Source organism: Cupressus sempervirens, chromosome 4, assembly GCF_028749045.1.
Source record: "Cupressus sempervirens isolate cs-2001-9-10 chromosome 4, ASM2874904v1, whole genome shotgun sequence".
Classification (NCBI taxonomy): domain Eukaryota; kingdom Viridiplantae; phylum Streptophyta; class Pinopsida; order Cupressales; family Cupressaceae; genus Cupressus; species Cupressus sempervirens.
In genome coordinates, this window is record NC_143121.1 from 776,205,331 (window position 1) to 776,224,069 (window position 18,739).

Below are 18,739 nucleotides of genomic sequence, written 5' to 3' on the forward strand. Positions count from 1 at the left end.
CTCTATGTACAATTTTCTTGGTGATCTTCACTAGTCCATTATCCATTTAAATACAATTATCATGAATTCTACTCAGGATTATCTTAATCCATTTAGTCTTGAAAACATTTGCAAAATCTAGGGCACGAGTCAACCCTTTCCTTTCTATGATTTTGATTTCATCCTTCAATGTTCTATTTTCACATAATTTTCCATAGGTTTCCCTAATTTCCATGTCTCATATGCTATCGACCTTACATGTATAGTAGCATCTTATGTCTTGAATCATCAACACTCTTGGTGGTATCATTGACAATGCACCAGATGGATCTTGCTTGTAAGAATTATCAGGTATGGCTCTAGAGTTTGGTTGTCTAATCTCATTACTTATCAATTTCACATTCAAAACTTCTTTACCCTCTTTAACCTTAGTAGCTGAAGAACTAGATGCCATAATGTAAACTAGGGTTTGCAAAAATTCAAACTGCGTAGCTCGGCACACAATAAATACCTTTGTGAATCTGTTGTGATGGTGTTGAGTGACTATTAAATTTAACTTGAAAATAATGGTATGGTCTCTTTCAATTTTTCCTTTCACTCTCTATGCTCTTGTTCAAATTCAAATGATGTCAAATGAGTAGAAATTGATCATATAGACCCCAAAACCTTACATTTATTGCTTAGTGCTTACATAGTTGTAAGCTCAGCTTCAATAACAATTTTGACTCACTCAGCTTCCATGAAGTTCCCATTCCACTCAGCAACCACTACAAGCATAGTCAACACTAATAACTTTGGTAGCTTGACATCAACTAACATTTCACTCGGCAACCACAGTGAAACTTTTCATGCCCGACAGTAACATGAAAACTAGCAAAACTTAAAGATTTCTTCTAGATTTTTAACAACACCTTGCATCTTTATTCATGCATATGTAATATTTTCATAACTAAATCCTTGGAGCTGATGTATAACCTATCTTTTAGATATTAGTCCCACATACCTCTTGATTACTTAGTTGGAGGAGGTGTGATCACCTGACCCATTGGGTGAAGTGATCCCTTCTAAACTTGATGTGCTGCAATCTTCCTTTCTTTTCCATGTCTTATTCATCTCATCTTTGACATTCTCAACATTTTACTTTCCTTTTCATTTGTTGAACTCACTACTTGGTGCCCTTGACCTTGTTGGGCAATTTTTGCTTATGTGACTAGTTTTCAAACAACTAAAACATATGGTTTGACTCAACCATCTATTGTAGTCATTTCTGAAATGTGTTCTTATGCAATTTTCAGAAACATGTCCATACTCTTTATAGTAGTGACAACTATACCTTGTATTATAATCCCAATTATAACAATTATAATTGTGCTTTACCTTTGTCTATTTATTTAATGACCATTTAGGCTTGGATCTACACTCATATGCTCTATTTCCATACTTTTGATAGTTATAACAATATCCTTCAAATCTTTGTGTGCTTGTGGTCTTGGTTCTGCATTCATGTGCGTAATGTCCTTGTTTGTTGCATTTATGGCATTGAACCATGAACTTTTGCTTAGGATTCTGATTAGTAGTCTTGCTTCTGCAAACATTACTAGTATGACCTATCTTACCACAATTATGACAAGTAGGTTTGGATTTCTTACCTTTGTTACTTCTTTCTTCACCACTTTTGGATGATTCTCCTTCTTCAGTACTAGTGCATCCCAATCCAAAATGATCATTGTTGGATCTAGGGGATCTCATCAATTTTTCAAAGTACTTGATGGCTTCACTAGGTTTGTTAAAACTATTTGCAAACTCCTTTTCCCTTTTCATATCATTTCTCAGTTGTTCATTCTACAATTTTAGTGTTGTGATCTCAATATCCTTTGTATTTAGTTCATGATTTACAATCATCATTTGACCTAAAGTTTCCAATTGCATGTTAGAAGTCCTAGTTACCTTTGATGTTTTCTCTTCTAGTCTATTGGTCAAAATCCTTTTATCATCTTCAATCATGACTTTGTCCTCTTCAACTTTCTTTTTCTTCTCAATCACCTCACATAGCAATACTGATTGGACTTCTTGTTCTCTTTATATTTCTAGCTTCTTCAGTTAGGGTTCCATTATTTTTCATCAAATCTATAACTGCTGCATCAAATTTATTTGTGTTTCTATCAACAGAAAATTCAGTAGGTCAATTTCTTGGTATTGTGTGTCATTCTCTTCAATATAAATTCCTTCCTTCTCTTTAGTGATATCTTCAAATCATCTCTTGCTTCATTCAACTGATGTAAGGAAAGTTGTATTTTAATTGTTTGGTTCTCAATAGTCTTTCCCAACATGTAGACTTCCATCTTCAAGATCTTTTCTCAAAGCTACAAAGCTTTACTTTCAATGAGCTCTTCTTTGATACCAATTATTGGAAATATAATAGGGAAGTAAACTCAAGGGTGGGGTGAATCTGCACTTAAAACTTTCAACCTCTAATACTATTCACCACACATCCATCTCACAATCTATACATATAAACTAAAATACCAAATTAAGCATATACATCCATAGCATGAAAGTAAAATATTCAACACATGTATTACACAAGATACTTGGTTACCTAGAAACCCTCCAAGGAGAAGGTAAAAATAGGGAGGGGATGACACCCACAAATCTTCGCTATTGCAGTAATAAAGTATATCCAATAAAGGTTACAATGTTTGACCATGAAACGTGATCTACCCTATGAAAGGTTTGACTTGTTAAAGGCTTACAAGATTGTTAGATCTTACCCTATTAAAGGATTTAAACACCTTGCTAAAAGTGTGTCTGGTTAAAGGACTTTAGCTTACACTCAAGTAAGCACCTTGATAAAGGATTTATAACAACTTGTTAAGACTACTCTGTTAAGAGATTTAACTGATTCACCTGTTAGAATGTATCAACAATGATCCTTCAGTTAGTACTCTATTTCTTGATGTCAGATCACCTCTATACTAATGTGTACTTGATCCCTTTTGATCAGATGTATCTTTGATGTCCTTTGATTCCTTTTCTTTGTCCTCCTTTAACTAATTTTGCAATGTAACTCAATTCATAACACCTTAATCACCATGAATGCTCTATTTGCACATGCAAACTTACTTCAATTCTCCTTAGCATTGCTTCAAAAGTTTAGAGTTTGCCTTCCTTAAGAAGGCCTAGGTGACTTAGGATTAGGTATGAATCAATGGTAGTGATTCACCCATATTTTTGCTTAAACCTTCTCCTTTTCTGATTGGATGCTTGTAATTCATAGGGATTCACAATTAAGATCCATCCTTATCAACAAATATTGTAAATCAATCCTTAAGTCGGCCTAGAAATAATATACATAGAAGTTTGTGCCATTACAAACAACTATGTGAAAACTTTGTAACTCAACACTTGAAGTCCCTAATGCTCAACATCAACTACAACTTCAATTCTATCACTCAACATCTAAATGACTTGGCATGCACTATCTACTTGACACTTGAATCACTCGACACATACTATTTGCTTGGCATCTAAGTGACTAGGCAATTGAGTGGCTTGACACTCACTATTTACTCAGCATGCACTATCTTATATATTATGCTCAGCATCTGTTACTTGTTCAACATGAACTAAGTAAATGACTTAAGTGTATAGCCACTCATTTGTCAAAATCAATCTGAGATCAAAAATTGTGTGCTATTAAGTTTTAAATGGTTTTTTATTTGAGAAGAGGAGTTATGTCCATTAGGGTATGTTCTAAGATAAATGATACTAGTGTTTAGTTAAGAAAAATTGGTAGAATAAGAGTGTATTTATAAGAAACCAATTCTTCCCTTAATATAATTCTATCTTCATTTTAATAACTAATTGTAAACCAAGTAAACTAAGGACATGAAGAGTCATGAACTCACAAATATAAATCAACAATGCAAGCACATCTATCAATGAAAACCATCAAACACAAAAAAATCCCCTATGATGTAATGAGTATGACACTTCAACAATGAGTCTTCTTGTGAAACTATTGTATAAAATATCTCTCATGAGATAATGTATTATGCACTCTTCATTAGTGCAATAGAACCTAAAGCAAGGAGGCATTTATGTATACCCTTATCATGACCATAACCAAAGTTAAGTGCATCCATTATTTGGATTGCAAAAATAGGTTATAGGAAAATATAAAGGAGTTTGTGGGGCTGTAGCTAAGATCAATAAAGGATTATTTGGGTTTCATACTACATGATAATATGATGGTAATGAACAGGCCTAGGCCTAGTTATTAGTGAGTAATGCCGATGTTATGCTAGCTTGCAGTGTTGAGTCACTCAAATATATACATGTATATATACATATGCATATACATATACATATACATATACATGTACATGTACATGTACATATACATATAAATATACATGTACATGTACATATAAATATACATATACATAAAAATATGCATATTATAGATGAACCCTAAACAAAACTGTAAAACTATTGTCTAAAACCTTTCTAATGAGATAATGTGTTATGAGCTCTTCATTAGTGGGATGGAATTTGAATCCAAGAGGCAAGTGTGCATCACCCTTATCATGACTATAACTAAAGTTAAGAGCCTCCATTATTGAATCCTCTTCCCAATCTACTCATAGAAACACAAGAAAAAAAATGGATTGTTTCAACTATCCTCCATCATATAGGTCAAGATAGCCTTGCCCAATTTTCTAGATGCCCACTTAGCCTTTTGCAAAATATGATATATGGGTTGTGTGGAGATGTTGTATTGAATTCTTATATGGGTGTTAGGAGAGGTAGAAAAATAGGATATGGGATGTGTGGAAAGGTACAAATCAAAGATAAATATGAATGAATCCTATTGCTAGTCTAAAATGGATTCCCTTAGCCCAATGTGTACATGTATAGAAAAACATCACCATAAATAGGCTTTCTTGGTGTCAGAAGACGATATGTATATATCATTATTAGTAGAGGAAAGGGAGGGGAGGTTTTGGTTTTGTGCCTATAAAATGACTCTCTTATGATATATCTCAAAATCTTAAGAGAACTATTGCATGCACACATAAATATGTGTTGTTAATAATGGTAGAAAGTAAGTGAATGCAAGATTAGGTCACAAGGGAACATAAAGGAGTTTGTGGGGCTATAGCTAAGATTGATAAATAATTATTTGGATTATCTATTGTATGTAAATATGAGAGAGTGAAGAGACTATGGTTAGAACACCACGTCAAATCTGTGTACAACAAGGAATTGCACTATTTAGTGCCGAGTCATTCATGACTGTTTATATTCATACCCAACTTCAAAAAATCCCAACTATTTCTCATCAAATCCCACCTAGCTTTATAAATCAAAACTACACAAACCACAATAATAAACCATAATTAGGGTTAGCAAATACTAAATGAATATATAAATGCCATGGGAATGAACGTGTTGTATAGTTAGACCATGGGGTTGTGTTTGTGGTGCAAAATAGTGCTACTAGGAAGTTTTCCTAAAAAGATTGGTATGACAAATTGTGCTACTCAAATGCGTCAAGGGTTATAGTGATCTTAGGGAGTAATTAATGGTGTTTATGCGTAGATTTTTTTGCAATTCCAAGCAATTTCATTTAAACATAAAATTAGCTTTCAAATTACAAAATTTTAATTTCAAATCACCTAAACCGGGTTTGAAACAATTTCATTTCCAAATCACATAAATCAAGTTTCAAGAAATTTCATTTTCAAATAATGCCCTTACCTTGAAAATGTCGATGATGCATCAACTTGCAACATTGAGTCACTGGGAAAGAAAATTTTCTGCTCAAACATCATGTTCAAATAGTAAACTTTCATGCACAATCAATTGTGAAAATGACTTTGTACTTCTCTTTAAAAAATAAATTGAAATCCTCTCTATCATCTAAAATTCGACGGTCACAACTTAAGTAGTCAAAATTATGAAGCAATGTCCAAAATATGACTAAATGTATTAGTAATGGAAGAGAGGTGACTCATGTTGAGTGTCATATTTGACATTTTTGTAAAAGGGGGACCAATAAAATAACTCTGCATATGATTAGAGAAATATCAAGTGATGCATAGCTAACAATGCCAAAGTGGGAGATTGCTGGAAAAATTGATGTATATTGTATTCAGAATATTTTATAGTGCATATTTTCTATTTAATTAATCATTTATTGTGTTATCATTGATGTCAACGTAAGTGTTGATGGTTGATAGTTTATTGGGAGTATTATTCTAGCATATGCATTGGTGTTGAGGTTGAGGTTTAGTATTTAATCAAGAGTGAGTGGTACATATGGGGGATTCATAGATGTCTCATGATATTATGTCTATGATTGTACACATTGTGAACAAGTATGGAAAAAGTTAAGATTTATTTAAAATGTATGCCAAAGAAACCAAGAAGAACAATTAGTAACAAATAGTCAATGATTTGATTGGTCTTTATATGAAAATTTAGATGTTTTGGTTTTGGATAATTTTTTAGCTAGACTTAGTTATGTGTTTGGTGCTATGAACATGCATTGTTTTATTTACTAAAAGGAAAGGTTTAGATTGATTCAAGTTTGTTCTATAGAAAATGATAGAACACTTTTATACTTGATCCTTAACAAATGATGTAGTTGTTAACTCTAGTGGATCTTTCATGGATATAAAGTGTTGTGATGATGTGGCACTAATGGATTGTGATGAATTAGTATTTCATTGATCATTGTGACTAAATTTTTTGAAGTTGTGAATGCTTATTAGAAAAAGTAAAATGCGCTTGACTTTCTCTATCAAATCAATCTGTAGTTCAAATTGGTGATCAAGAAGATGTAATAAATAATGGTTTAGGGTTTGGTAATGTATTTTAGTAGGGTAAAGGTAAAATTAAAATGTTATATATTTTGGTTAAAGAGGCGGCCTCCATAACAAGTGAAATGTGTATATATTGTAGTCATATGTATTTGCAAGTGTGTAGACTATGAATGGTTGGTATGGTCAAGAAGTAGATTGAATTTCTACAAGAGGAAGTAGAATATGTGATTAATTAGATTTGTACAAGAAATAGAGAAGTATCATTTCTAGATTATCCTCCTTAATGTTCATCCTTACATGTTCTCTAATTTAAATCGCTTAATTGGGTCACTCCTAACTGAGTGAGGAGGATCCTAACAAGTTTGAATTTTAATTCCCTTAACAAAGTGGCTCATTAATTTGAGTTAGAAATCCTCCAATGAGGTTACTCATAATAGGGTAAATCTCCTAATAGGGATAGAGACAAACACAATCTTCTCCTAACCAAGCATTATTTTTAAGCTCCTAACAGAGCTAGGCCTTTAACATGGTGCATTTCAAGAAGTGTAAATTACTTGTGGGTACTAATTCCCATCATACTTCTTCCCTCTAACCAAGGGTTTCCACATGAAAAATATTGGTGTTATTGCATTAAGTGGATTATTTTATGCTATGTTTTACTTATTTCTTTACAAGTTGACATTGGATAAATGTGGTTGAATGTTTTATTAAGTAGATCTGATTTGAGTTGATCATTCGGTAACATGTTTCTAGAAGTTTGAATCTAATAGATTATTTATTCACCCCTTCCTCTAAGTAATCTTGGACCTTGTTATACTTACATGACTAGTTACGACTATCAATTATCTTACAATAACAACAAAGATATTGATATATCCTAGGATATTTATAGTGTTGATAGGTTATCAATACAGCTTTAAAATAAATTTGAAAAATTCATTTAAACAAGACATAAATAAGATTAAAATATGTTGCTTACAAGTCACCCTTAATTTTTATTTTCCCTTGATTCTCCTTTTGCAAGTGATGTACTTATAATGAGGAAAATTGGGTACATGACTTTGTTAAAAATAAAAATACTAGCAATAAAAGTGACAACAAAAAATATTGGTATTCCTAAGAAATGCAATTATCTTGTATTCCCCTCCACAAATATGGACCTTTAATTTCAAAAATCAACCAGTTCTTCTCAAATAAGGAAAGCCTTTGATTCTAATATTATAAAATAAAATAAAATGAGCTCCCCCCTACAAAATCCTAAATTATTAGAGCACAACCTTGGAAAATATGATAAATTAACATCATGATTCTTTATGTCTTATAATGATCCCTAACTTTACCATTGATCACCTTTCAACAATATCTTCCATCCAATATACTTCGATTTAACATGAAATTTAAAGTCCTAATCTAAGAGAGAGATGCAAAGAGCCATGAATACTCTAAATGATCACATATATCCACCTTTACCAACAATGAATAAAGAACAATTTTGTTAATACTTTGGCAACAACTCTCCTATATAACTCCCTTTATAAATGGTGTGAGAAAGCCTTTATATATGAAGCTCAATTACAATGAATGTTGAAGATTAATTTCAAATCAAGGGCCAAGACTAATGAACATAATCCCTAACTAGGGTTTCAATAACGATATCTATAAATATTAAATGTTGACCCAATTATAATTAGGCACCACTATGTGAGCCAATTAAAAAAATACATTGTCTTCATGGGCCAATAAGAAAATAGAATAAGACTAACAAATAAATAAGATGCAATAATTGTTGAAAATTTGTTAAGCGCTCCCCTCAGGATTCATGACAAGGGCTTAAATGCATCCTATGTACTATAAGTTGAGTTGTTGTATCAAGCATTGGAAGATGAGTCTTTTGGTGCAACAAGTGGTATCAGAGCTTGGTCACATGTTTGAATTCTTAGAACCCCCAAGTAACATTGAGGGGGAGATTGTTGAAAATTCGTTTAACACTCCCCCTATGATTCATGACAAGGTCTTAAACACCTCCTATGTACTATAAGTTGAGTTATTGTGTCAAGCATTGAAATACCAGTCTTTTGGTGCAACAACAATCCCATTCCAACAAGTGGTATCAAAGCTTGGTCACAGGTTCGAATCCTTAGACCCTCGGGTAATGCTGAGTGGGAGATTGTTGAAATTTTTTTCAACGTTCTCCTCAGGATTTGTGACAAGGGCTTAAACACTTCTTGTGTACTATAAGCTGATTTTTTGTAGTGGGCATTGAAAAATCCATCTTTTGGTGCAACGATAACCCCATTGTAGCAATAATAAGTGGACAAATGAGAAGAGAGGTTAGGTAGAATCTTATAGAAGAGAAAATGATGGGGCTATTTTTATTTACACCAAGCTATCTTTGAAAATATATTGTCTTTTATCCCTTTTTCCACTTTGTAGATTCAATGGACATAATATGATTAGATTTCTTCACTAGGATACTTGGCACATCCTCATTGGTCGATGGTATGGTTTCCACCTTATCATTCCTTAACTTTCAAGATAGACCACTGATTGCAAATAATTGTAAAATTTTAAAAGACAATTTCAACATATCAAGCTAGTAAGACTTACAAAATCATCAAAACTTGCTATTTTTTATTTCCAATTAAAAAATTTAATTGGGTAATGCAAATTAGAATCTCAAATCTCATCTTCAAATTGATTTGCAACAAAAAATTATGAACATCATTAAAAATATTGTTATTTTCCATGCTTAAAATTGATACTAATAATTTAAATTTGATGACTCCTTGAATAATTCAATTTGAATTGGCTTCCCTTTGGCTGAAGTTATTGACATATTTTCAAAATAAAGGGTCTTGGAATAATTAATGCATGGTCCTTTACAACTTCAAGTTATTGGAAAAAATTAATTTATTGTCATTTATGATTTATTTTTCATTAATTTCAATTGCTCATTTGTTAAAATCTATGTCATTTGGATAAATTAAATGCCATAATGGATAAATTATTAATTCATATTTAAAATCAATCTATATTTTGTAAAATTGAGGTAATTAAAATCTCTTTTCATTTTAAAACCTATTTAAATTGAGGTAAACTTAATGTCATCTCAATTTAAAATCCATTTTTATTTTGTAAATTGAGGTAAATTAAGTCTCATCTCAATGTGAAATTCATTTCTATCCCAATATATGTCATTAAAATTGATCTACCCTTGCTTAGTATTATTAAATATTTAATCCAAAACTTATTAAGTATGTAATCTAACTTGCCCAATCTAAGATTTGATTAAAAATTAAATGATTGTAAATTATAAAAATAGATTCAAATTCAATCTCCATGCTTAAATGAATCTCTTTCTTCCTTTACCCAACATGAGAGGAAGAGGTTCTTCCTCTACCTTTAATTTGAGACAAAGAGATGCTTTGTCTACTCCTATTTGTGATCAAGAGAGACTTCATCTACCCCCTATATAAGACAAAGCCGTGCTTCTTCTCATATCTACTTGAGACAAAGAGGTGCTTTCTCTCACATCTTCTTGAGACGAGAAGTGTTGCGTCTCATTTCATACTTAAGAAAATTTACACATTATTGGCTCAAAATTTAATTTTAATTTCTCACTTAAAGACAATCAAATTTCCTCAATTAATTTTTTTTTGACCCTTAACAAAACATTTTTATTTTTCCATTTTTCATGTTTAATATCCTACGAAGGGTTTCAAAACTCTAATTTGTTGCCAAACTCACTCCATTACTTAAACCTACTAGCAAAATGATGGACTCCCCATTTGCAATGAGGTGATGGTGTGAAAAGCTCACAACATGTCCCCCCACAATCAAATTGAAACCCCTTTTTTCTCATCCGAAAAACTTGTCCTAATGTCCTGATGTCTCCTAGTGCCCATTTACATTGATACTTTTTGTATAGGCTATAGGGTTCTCTTGATCTATGGCAAAACAAGTTATGTAGAACTCTACAAAATTTATAAATATCTGTATAATATAGTAGGGATGTAAACATCAATGTGATTACTTTTTGATTATATAATATTCTCACTTTGCTAGTTTATTAAGCGCAAAGAGTTAGAATCTTTATCTCTATTCATAGACAAGCACATTAATCTTAATTTAGAAATTAAATTGCATAGTTGACTTACTTTCAAATTTAATTAAAATAAAATATGTAATAGATAACTACATAAAAAAATTCAATCAATAGTATGTTTTTTATTCACAAGTATAAAAAAGAAGAGAAATAAATATTCTTTTATAGTCTACGATATGAGGCAACTATATATGGGTTTGCAAAGTCTTATAGTCATATGCGACTATTCCATACTCCAATTTTTCTACAGATGATTTATAACAAAATGGAAGCACCCTATCGTCAGTCATATAATTTTGGGCTTATATCAATATGAATTATTACGTGTTCACCTAATTATGTTAAAAAAATTTGTACATATCTTATACTTAACCTTGTGACCTCTCAATTCTAAAGCCTACCCCTACCAACAAAGAAAACAACACGAAAAAACAACAACATAGATTAAAAATCTTATTTTATAATCATCCCAAGTAACAAGAAAAAAAATAACATAGATTAAAAATCATACTTTATAATCATCCCAAACATCATCATTCACTTGGGTATACATTATTGTTCTCCTAGTCTTAGGAAAGTCCATCACTGCCTACAATGTTGCAATAGGAGGAAGAAGACAAATTCACAAAATGTCCAAGTTTATGACGATAACATCAAAGCAGCACAGACGAGTGTGCCTCACAAGGCTTGCCCGCTTCTGTCTATGCCTATTCAATGCTCCATAACTATGGAAGCTCTTATTTACAACAGAAGACTAACTAATCTTTACATTGAGCTTCATGGGATTCAAACGATCTCCAATATGAACTGCTGAGAAGACAAAGAAGAAAAACCCAAACTACGGAAAATAAAAACCAGAAACCCAACATAAAACTTGCTGAAATGTTCATTAATCTACATATCATCAGCCACTTCAGTACGATGGAGAAGCTTGAGCAATCCATAAGTCACAGACATGGCGATCCATCCTGCACCGAGAACTCTGAGACCCCCTTTCACAAGAGAAGCTCGGCCAAAGTGAGCACCCACCATTCCAAACACAAAAAACACCAAGCTTGAAACTCCTGCAAGCACTCCAACTCTAACATTGTAATCCTCAATGAAGGCCGTAGTGATCAATGGCAGAAATGCTCCCACAGAAAATGCAATGGCCGATGAACACGCCGCCATAAGAGGATTGGGAAGGGCGGCTATTTCACTACTTGTAATTGAGGACTGTGGAGAAGAAAAGGAAGAGATTTTCTTTTGGGTTTCTCCATGAGACGGTGAGGAGGATTTGGGCTTCTGGGCTTGTGTTTCTGTTCCATCTTTTTTCATCATTTCTTTTCTCCCTTTCTTCATATGCTTTCTTCTTTTCAAGATTGCAATTTCAACGTCTCGTTGGGTCTGCACAGAAACGAACTCCCCAATGGCCATGGCAGAGGCTCCTGCAATCAGCGCCGCCAGGCCGGATAAAATCATGAGTTTGGGATTGACGGCGCCGACTCCCATCATCAGGGAGGCCGTCGTGAGAAGGCCGTCATTTGCTCCCAATAAGGCGGCGCGAAGGGTCTGCCCGATTTGGGAAGATTGTTCATCTTCCTTTGTTTGGCCTTCCTTCTTCTTTTGGATATAATTTTCCCTGCTTTTGTTTAGAGAAGCTGGGGATGGCGGCTCTGCAACTGCTTGCTTGGAATCCATGGCTTTTTTCGGGAAGCTGTTGTTTGATTGGGTGATTTTTTGGTTCATTTTATGCGGAGATTACTCGTTTTTCAAATGTGGAAGACAAGATGGATGCATAGAGATTGTCCACAATAGACAAGAGCCAAGATTCCACAGGGCGGAAGATTAGAGGAAAGTTGGGTTCAGGCGCGTGGTGTGCACTCTCTTTATTTTCACCCCTTTTGTTTCTTTTGTTTTCATGCATCTGACTTGAAAAGGGAGTTTTTACTTGGGATTTAACCAAATGGATTTGATGTACATTTACTATAATTGATTGACTCGTACGTGTAGCTATGTATATTTAAAAATATTTAATAAACGTTTTAACTCATAAAAGTTGAATTGTGATATTGCTATCAGGATTTGCAAATGGGGTTGCAAGCTTTGGGTTTAACCATGAAGGAAACTCCATAGTTAAGCACACTCAGGCTGGAGTAGTACTCGGATGGGTGACCTCCCGAGAAGTCCTGATGCTTCACCCCTATGACCATCACCTAGATCCAATGAGTGCTAAGTGTTCCATTTATTCTCAAAATCACACAATTAAATCTTGATAGCAATATCACAATTTGACTTGCTGTGGAAATTATCACCTACTTATTAATTAAAGTTGAATGTTTTATTTTTTATACTTGTTATAACAAGGATTCTCCAAAGCTATAGTCCCATCGTCTATAAGAGATGAGAAGAATGAAGAATTCTAAGTAGATGAGGAAAGTAGAAATTGAAACAAGGAAGTTAGTATGAAATCATATCTTTTATACAAGCCACAGTACTATATATTACATGGTCCACTCATAATGAGTTGGGTTTGGTTTGATGTTTGGGTTGGTTTGTGGAGTGTGAAAGATAATAAGCATTGATTATTCTATCAAATATCCTATGTCTGGATGTTAATTACACATTTTTTTACTAAAATGCTAGGCAAACCAACTCCTGTACAAGGATGCTTGTGACCATTTTAAGCATAAGGTGAGTATGAGGTTGATTTGAAACATAACTCGAAAACTTAGTGGGACTACACAAAATGAATTGAAAGGTATAAACCAACTGGGAAAAGTTTAGTGATTATTGAATGTTTGTTGGCTGCCATTATTGTGTTGGATGTTTGAAGGTAGAAATCATTGTGTTGAGCATTTGAGTGAAGAAGGGATTTGAGCTAAACGGAGTAATCAAGATCTAGAAAAAAAATAGAGCATTAGTTTAAGGTTTTTCTTATGCAATTCAAAGACAATAGAGAAGGAAGCATATTACGAAACATAATTGTTTTAAAGATCAGTTCCCAAAGGGAATTTATTGTTAGAATGAAAGAAACAACTACCAAAAGAGGATCACTGAAGGAAAGAAGACAATTAGGAAATCAAATGGTAAGGCCACTGTATTAAGAAAAAAAATTCATCTATCATGCATTTATAAGAATTTGTCTAAAATTTGATATGAAGTTGTCAAAAAATAGAATAGAGTATCATCCAAAGAGAAGTCTCCTACAAAGAAAAAAGTTGCAATGAAAAAGATTGAAAGTGTTTTCAAAAGGGGAAATTAGACAAAGAAGCCACAAAGTATTTATAAAAAGTGAAGCCATCACTATGAGGTGGAAAGAGGAAAGAAGAAATCATAACAAGGTTAATTGAAATTATCATACTCATAATTTAGCCTTAAAACTTAACAAAGAAGCAAAAATACCAAGAATCATTATAAAGTTTATGTAGAAAAGGTATTTTATAAATCTCATATAAACAAACATCTATCATTGAATTCTTTAACTGCAATATAACTTAAATATTCTTGGCAAATGGTATTGCAAGTTGTAAAGTCATTGGATATAATGTGACATCAAGACCTAGAAAAACTCTTGACCATATCATAAATTAGCTTTCAAAGAAAACTTGGGATAGAAGATACATAATCAAAGTGAATATTGATTTTCCAAAATAATTGAAGTATATAAATTTTGTATAACTTCAAGAGGTTCATTCTTGTGGGAAAAATAATCATCCCCATGATCAATTGATTTAATTATTAATGATTCTATATTTATGTAGACCATCCTTGTCACGGGCCAAAAATGAGATTAAAATAGTTCATAAGAGACAAATGACTAGTTGTCAAGCACAATTTTTTTTTAAAGTGAAGGAAATTAAACTATAAAAAGTCAAACTTAGAAATTAGAATTCTACTCTTAAAAATAAGAACCATAAACTTTTTAGAACTCCTTGAATGAAGTTAGGAAATATTGTCATCTATCATTCTTCTTCATTCCAAGGGGGAGCCAATTCTTTTTATGCATTCTTCCTAATCATACTATATGATTAAAAATAAACCACCAAATCATATTGGTAGTAATAGAAAATGGAGCTTCAACAACATAATTAACTATTGGAAAAAATGAGCATTGAATCAAATACCATAAACACGTGGTACAAGTACAAAGACATTCTAAGAAGGTCAAAGATAATAAAATTTTCAGCATACATTTCATGCAAGTCATGCATAACTATCTATGCTAGTGAGGATTCTCTCCTTCAAAATATCCTTAAAGAAGTATATATATATAAACCACCATCATATTCACGAGATAGATGAATTTCTATCATATTTTTTTTATGTAGATAGCTTTTTAGAATTCCAATGAAGATAGGAGATATTTAGCATGTATCATTCTTCTCCTATTCCAAGAAGGGGTTACATTGTATAGAAGTTCTCCACATCATCATGTATGCTTCAAAACAAATCACCAAATTATATTGTTAGTAACAACAAATGTAGCTTCAACAACATAAATAACTTTTGGGAAAAAAAGAGCATAATCAAATTCCATAAACAACTTGTTACAATTATCAAGAAACAATATGAAGTTCAACGATCATGGTTTTTTTAGCCTATACAACTATCCTTGCTGGTGAGGATGGTCTCCTTAGTTTCAAAATATTCTTAAAGAAGTACATACATCGACCACTATCATGTTCACCGAGTAGATAAATTTCCATTATTTCAAGGGAGAAAGCATCTCATTACTGCAGTTTCCTTGTAGTCAAACTAAAGTACCTCTAACTTCATTTCCATGAGGTTAACATGTGGAGATGCAAGGCCAACTCTTGCATTGCAATGCCTTGAACAAGTAACTTTACCAAGTTTTCTTTCTCACACTATATGCCAAGTTTTAGTGAATTTCTTAAAAATAAGCCTATCATTTTTTTCATATACATTCAAAATCCAAATCCTAAAATTGAACTTAAAACTATTGAGCTTGAGAATGGGATATTTATGTAAGTAGACAAACATGTAGAATGGATAAAGATTTAGAAACCTATGAAGAATGTGTAATAGAGTAATATTTATCTACCCTTCCATATCAAAGGTTTCAAACATATGTATATTAAGTTCCTTCAAGGACTGAAAATTGCCTAGTATTTGAAGAGATCTACTTGTTGAGATAACTCATTTATGCTTCATTGTCCAAAATCCATGATCAATTTCCTTGGAGAACTTGCATAGAGCATTTGAAGATTAACAATGACATAAGAAAGTTCTTTGAACCTTGCAACATTTACACTTAAATCCTCAATCATGTATCCTAACAATATTTTGAGTAGTCGACTGTTAACAGATAAAGATTTTACACTTTTCATACACAAATCTTCAATAGTGGATAACAATAGTACAATATTTTCTAGCTCAATAGGTCTTATTAAATGAAGGGTTTGCATAAGAGGGCAGGGAGAAGTAAAGGATACCAAATATTTATCTATGAATAGAAAATTATAAAGGGCAGAAGATGCGAGTTAGGGAAATCCAATAAAATTGATGGGGAAACTAGTGATAATGTACTCGCCTAGATATATGTTACTAGACATGAACATGAAACATGGAAGGGGATGTGATCTCTTCTAAACCACCATCAAGATGTGTTGAGAAAATCACATTGTGATCACATAGAGTGAGGTGTTTGAAATTACATTGAGATGCATATCTTACCCATTTACCTATGTTTTGACGTGAGAAGCATTGCCATTGGTTGTCATTGAACTCAATTTTGTTGAGGTGAGAGGCCTCTATATTTCCAGAGTCCATAAGAAAGATGTTGGGAATGATATTTTTAACTCTTGACATGATGAGTAGATTGAGAGAGGTATAATTAGGTTCCAATTTAATGTGATATAGAGAGAAAATGAGGTTAGGGATATGTGTATATATATCTAGAAATTTCCTTCTCTTGGAAATAATGAAATATTTGATGACATATTTTAGCGAGATTTTTTTATAATATGAAATAAAGAAGATAATTAAAAGTATGTAGAATGCATCCTAGGAAGGCGTGATCATGACCCAAACACAAAAAAAAAAAAAGGCTAAACATAAAAAAATGCCTAGTGGGGTTGGGTTGACAAAATAATATGACAAAGAATATATTTCATTCAACCTAACTCTTAGAATATTTAGAATAACTGGGGGGGGGTGAATTTGTTATCCAAGGTCTAGATATACCAATTGAACAAACAAACACTTAATCAACTTCAGATCTTATCATTTCATAACTCATTCTCTATAGTCAACTTTTAGTAACATCAACTAGCTGTCCATTGTCCTAAATATAATAGACTTGCATAATGTAAACATTGATTAGTAAAACACCATAAATAACATCCACACAAGTTTGACACTAGGATTTAACGTGGAAACCCAATTTGGGAAAAACCACCAAGAACATGTCACTAATTTTCTCTCTTTTGAAGTGAGCTCTCTTAGGAGCCAACCCTATTAAAGGTTACAAAACACACCATTAAATGTGACCTTGTGAAAGGATTTAATCACCCTATTTGGAGTGGCCTTGTTAGAGGACTTTAGAATATTCCATTAGAATGTCACCCTACTAAAGGATTTGCATATGACCGTTAGGTCAACCTTGATTAAAGGATTTCAAATATTATTTACAATGATTAGAAAGTAACAATAGGTTTTGATCTATTAAGTACAACTCACTTTGCATTTATAGATCTTAGTTTGACTCATACATATTAATTCATTGTTTGGCCTCCATTATAATTTGAGCCTCTAATTCCCTTGGCAACCTTTCAAGCAATCACTCTTCACTTCTTCTTAAATCTTCTCATCCTTCTGCTTAGATTCGTTAGTTAATAACATGAGCAACTTCTCCAACTTTCAACAACTCTCTAAGCATACTGAAAGTTCACTCTTGTAACTCCTTAAATCGGTAATTCTAATCTTTTTCTACTCAAACATCACTGTAGATCTTTGGGTTTATGATTAGATCTATCACATACAATGAATCTGATCACCATTTTGTTTTTCCTCTTCTTTTCTAGACACTTCTCTTGGAATCCATTACTTAGGCCATTTACCTAATCCTCTCCCAACATTAAATGATCCAACCCATCGATCCTTATCTTCAACAACTTTCCATATTCCAAGAAATTAATTTAGTTGGGTGGAAATTATGATTTCTAATAAATTGTTAAAATTTTGTTCCTCAATCAACACTATGTTCTGACATTCAGTCATCACTAGGTTACTTGGCCACTACTAAATTTCTAGCTCAACACATACACTGTCACTCGGTCGATACTAATACTCGATCAACACTAATTCTACTCATCTTATTCTGGTGCTTGGTCAACACTAGCATCGCTCAACATACACTTTAAATTCTTTTAACTTTTTCTTTTTTTCTTAGTCAAGCCTATGCATTTGATCTATCTATGATCGCACCTTCAAGACTTGTGCGTTATTGCCTTCTCCTTTTGCAACATGATTTAAACAATCACTTTATCTTGTAAACGTCCAACTAATCAAGTGTCCATTTATAGTTTCCTCTTCATAACTCAACCTTTCCTCTAGATACTTTTGTTATGATCAACTTCTCAAATCCTTTTCATCAATCGCTTAGATATAACACTTAGATTAGATAGCAAACTATCTCACCAATAGGTTTGACATTAGTGACAATATAACAATTGGTTCATTTGTAGTTTCCAAAAATATCATCAATCTTCTAAATTAACAATGTTTAAACTAATACGAGCCTCATTATTCAAACACTTTTGTTGTATGATCCATCAATTAATCACTCTTGGTGCATATTTCTCATGTGATATTTATTCTATCA

At 32.6% G+C, this 18,739-nt stretch overlaps 1 pseudogene; it reads right to left on the bottom strand.

Moving 5' to 3' along the window:
• Positions 1–11,388: 11,388 nt before the first annotated feature.
• Positions 11,389–12,802, bottom strand: LOC149563684 (vacuolar iron transporter homolog 3 pseudogene; annotated as a pseudogene).
• Positions 12,803–18,739: the final 5,937 nt, after the last annotated feature.